Here is a 5,093-nt window from a genome sequence, read left to right on the forward strand (position 1 = left end):
TTTTTTTGGGGGGGGGGTGTTCTGACAAACCAAGAGAACGGGGCTTTGATCATGTTTTAAATATGGTGTGATTTGATTTTCTGGCACAACATTAGAGTGAATGACTACAAATGGAGATTTGAGAGGTCAATAAACCCACCACAGTAGCATAGTGTTGTATTATATAGCTCTTGCTTCATCATGCACTGTCCAATACAAGGATCCCCAAGGAAGATGAAAATGTTTTTAAAAAAATACATTTATAAAAAAAACATATAATAGTATATAATAGCAACTCCTAATAAAAAGCCAAATAAATACATTTTCATTTACAATAATCATTCACAATATACGGCAGTCATAATTCAGACATTTTTGTCTAGAACCTACCTAGAGTGCTTGAGGTGTCAGGCTGTACATGAAAACAATTCCACCCGTTATTTATCCTTCAGTCAACTACCAGATACGGACCGCTGTGCATTCTATAAAGAAGAACGAGAGGTCTGTACGAGGCGCTTCAAATGTCCTTTTTGACGATCGGCTGTCAAATCCTTCAGTTTACACCTATAATCATCTTAGCCTACTACACATAATTCCACGACGTTAACAATTAGTTATCTCATTTTGAGCGTTATATTAAGTAACATTAAGTAGCCTGCCGCAGAACAGCATACGGCTTCATATGTGTGAAGGGACAGCTTGTGTGGTGCACCTGCCTGGTTTCAGCACCGACTGAGCGGACAGCTCCGCGCTCCCTAAGCCAACACTGTGCGTTGCACAAGATGAGGAATACATTATGGGTAGTTCTATGGGAAAGAACGCAAACTTACCACTTTAGAAACGTGGATCCCTTTTCGAAAGGCTCTTCTTCAAATGAAAACGCTTCAGAATGTGAATTGAAACTACTTAGTATCCACTCACGACGCGCCAGAAAACAACATAGTTCCCTCCAAACAGCACTCCGATGTATCAGTATCGCGCTCGAGACAGCCACGGAGTCTGGGCGATTGTCAGATACATCTGTTTCAATGGAGCAACATAATTACATCCTATTTTCCAGGAAGAGATGCGACGGAACAAAAAGAAATGAGCTGTATTTTGGCGCACCGAACCACAAAACCTGTTATTTCGCACTGTCAATCTCCCCCTCACTCCAATCAATCAGTACAGATCTGTGTCTATCAGCGCACGGAAGAAAGCCACGCTCTTACGCACAGAAAGATCCAGCTGTCATGCCAAGCTCTGGAAATGCCCCAGCGCCCCTTCAAACAGCCGAGCACCTGTTAATAACACTAACATACTTACTATCATTGGTCCCGTTGACTGTGGCATGGCAAACACTGAACAGCCTTGTTATCATGTGCACACAATGTTCTTCTGACAGCTCGAGGCGAACATCAAGAATAGAAAATAAAAAGGGAAAAAAACCCAGGAGAACCGGAGAGGCTGACAAAACGCGTGGTGAAAAAAAAGATTGATCCCCGTCAAGGTTGGCAGCCTCACGGCGGTGCGCAACGGAGCGGCTGGATCTCCGGCACGACAAGCCTACTTTGCAGAGTGGCGGAGTGCGAGGAGGCGGTAGGGGGCTGGAGTGTTCGCTGCTGAGAGCCTCCCCTCTGCCTCTGTGGCGCTCATTGGGCTGATTGAGAGGCCGGTCCACAGCCCAAGAAATTAATGCATGCAATGCGCGCTAGCTTACCCTGGGAATAGGGCAGCCTACACAACTTTTATGGTCGTGTATTGTGCCGTGGAGAGGCTCACTGCGACCAACTGGCTGGCAAAGTAATGATTTTTGCCATTTTACTGAAAGGCTGGACGCTCTTTACTCGACAAAATGCGCGTCTGATCAGCCACCGATTCCACTGAAAAACCTATAGTGGGTTACTCTTTCGGGAGCAGAACAGTGGGCTTCTTCTACTCCAGTCTTCCAACGGTCATTGAGTGTGTTGTCGCTCAGATGTCTTCGGTTGTCATGCAACAGAAGCAAAATGCAGCAGGATTCAAGCTACGTGTACAAAGTGTGAAGTGACAGTGTGTCAGACTAAGCCACCGGAGTGCAGCTTCGATGCAAATGACTAAAAAAAAGAAATCTTCCGAGAAACTGCCTCTCACTGCCTGTCGTCTTTTGTGTGTCTATATTGACGGTTTTCAGTAAAGCCACGTATGGTCCTGCTAGTAATAACATTAGCACAGTATCATCGTTTTATGCCTATTTCATTTTGTGTGTGACACTCTAAAACGCAGCTGATTCGGTAGGCTGTCTTGTTTGCACGAGTCGCACTGGGAAGAATCCATGTTGAGACTTGTTTGGAGTTTCTAAAGGACTTTTATTGTGATTTTCACTTCGCCAGATATCTGCTGTTGAATGTATTTTTTAATTGCAAAAAGTGATGTTTGCATGCATTTTACACATAGCGTAAAGGTTATGCAAAATGTTAGATAGCCGACGAATAAATGAGACGATTTGACAATACCAATTTGAATGGCAAACGGGAGCTCTACTCTTGCAAAGGCATTCCTCTTCAAACTAGTTCAGCTTAGTTGCACGTCCTTGCGCCCTCTAGTGTCCACATTCATAATACCGAGGGGGAATATCATTGGGTTTCATTGGGCTTTCGTGACCCAGACAGCAATTAGGTTTGGGCCGGGTCCATTTTCAAGTCAGCAGATCCGCATAGCAGTCACAGTCATTTTGCCGATCAGCGGCAGCTCCGATCCGGACCAGTAGTTTGACAGTCAGTTTTGAAGGCTCCTGGCGGATGCGGGCCAGATAAGCAATCCGGACGCGCCATAATAAAATAATTCAGTCCGATTTGAAGGCGCGTGGCGGGTGCGGGCCACATAAGCAATCCGGACGCGCCAAAACTGAATTTGTTCCCCAACTGTCACTTTCCCGGAACCCTCAGAGAGAGACCGTTCTTCAGTTTACCTCAGCTGAACTCAACTATATCCGCCTGTGTCGTCTCGTCCAACACTGCACTGTCGTGACTTGATCATTCAATGGTAAGTAATTATTTAACTTAAAACTATGGTAGAAGTAAAATACACTCGCTCGCCGTCGCCACTTTCTCTTTCAGCGTTTTAGTCCAGTGAGTTAATTACCTCCTCTGTTACGAAATGGCTTGCCCGAGCACTGAATCATAACACCGCAGCATCGCGCTAACTTGCTGCTGTCTTTGTGGCTGGCGGGCTGTGGCATCATAGCTAAGCTTTTGATGAACCCACTCAAAATGTGCCATATCGGGCTATTTGAGTCAATTTTAGCGGCATTATCTGGTGATAATCTTTTATGAAGCTGCCTAACATCCCAAACATACCCTATCAACACGGGACAGAAAGGTAGCTAGTTTTTAGTCGACGAGCACTACTAGTTCTGTAACTAGGAGGACCGCTGTGATTTGTATAACATTCGCCAAAAAAACTAGGTCAAGGTGCGAGTGTGATGTGTACATGATGTGTTTATGTGATTATTTTCAATCAATTTCTGATGGCTAATCACCGTATCCATGTTGTGCCGCCGACAGCAAACATTCTGTGTTGTGCTATTAGCTCACCTTGAGCTGAATTCATTTGACATCACGCAGTTTGTAACTCCTTGATTGTTGTAGCCTATTTACACAAATCCTAAATGGTCGTATTGTTAGTTTAATAACTGCATTGTGATATAGGCTATAACCTGGATTAGGCTTCATCAAAATACTGTGCATTAAAGCTCATGCATGCATGTTGTATGCTAAACGTTCAAAGTTTTTTTTGTCTGTCTTTTCCTCTTTGCTTTGGGTAGAATTGTAAACGATAGGCACAGTCATTCCTTGATCGACCTGACACCAACATTAGGCCTACTCGATGTGTATGAAGCAAGCTGCCTCTGCATCAAGTGAGAGAAGAAGCCGCCACTGAAAAGCTTTTTGGACTGTCATTTGAAGGTATGAGCCGAGAGTTGTAAACATGGATGCCAATTGTACTATATATTTTCACAGTGAAATCCCAATAACTATTATTCATAATAATTTATTTATTCTTGTTCTGCTACAGGACACAAATGAAAGGACAGGAATTCTGCTCTGCGGCGTTGGCCACACTACTTATTCAAGAAGCCCTTGGATATCATCAGAATGTATTAAGTAAGTTGTTTTTATGTTATGCATTAAAGCCCATGCATGCTGGCACACACTGGTTGTACAGCATTCAATAAGACCTTGCCTAATGCTGTTGTTTGGTGGCCTAAATGTGCATAGAATACCTACTGTCTACTTGAATAGATTCATTGTATGTTCTATGTATTTCTATGACAAACTTTCAAACTTTTTGTGTTTCTTTTTCTCTTTGCTTTGGGTAGAATTGTAAACAGTAGGCACAGTCATTCCTTGATCGACCTGGCATCAACATCGCTCGATGTGTATGAAGCTGCAAGTGAGAGAAGAAGCCGCCACTGAACACCTTTTTGGACTGTCATGTGAGTGTATGAGCTGACAATTTAACTTCTTTAACTGTTGATTCTGCTAAGACCTATGTAAGTGGCATGATAATGTCTCATTTACACTAATGTATGTCAAGCTGGTCTCAGGCTAACAAGACTACCATGAAATCTTAAAGTTTTGGACAGACGTCCGTCTCAATTTTACCATAGTGTTGTGCCATACTGGACAAGTATTACTTGCTCAGTTTTGACAACCTAATTCTATATTCTGCTGTGCGACTTGTGCACAAAATTATTCACAATTCTGCTCCACCACCTCTGAAAACTTTTATCCATCCTTGCTCTGAACAAATTAGCAGAACAACTAGATCTACCACCAGAGGAAATAGTAGCCTCCCAAGCCGGGTAACAGCATACATTTGCACAATCTGTGTTTGCAGAGCAACTAAATAATGGAATGCCCTTCCCACCCACATAAAAGGCATTACAAACTTTTATTCATTCTCACTTGGAGTGAAGAAATGGCTTTCATGTACCCAGTCTGGTCACCACTAATAGTTTTGCACATACCTGTTTTGACACTGAGCATATGGTAGTTTTTGCATATGACATATTTGTGTGTGTGTGTGTGTGTGTGTGTGTGTGTGTGTTATATGTTTTCTTACCTGCCCAGGGACTGCAGATGGAAATTAGC

The sequence above is a fragment of the Engraulis encrasicolus genome, chromosome 22, assembly GCF_034702125.1.
Source record: "Engraulis encrasicolus isolate BLACKSEA-1 chromosome 22, IST_EnEncr_1.0, whole genome shotgun sequence".
Classification (NCBI taxonomy): Eukaryota; Metazoa; Chordata; class Actinopteri; order Clupeiformes; family Engraulidae; genus Engraulis; species Engraulis encrasicolus.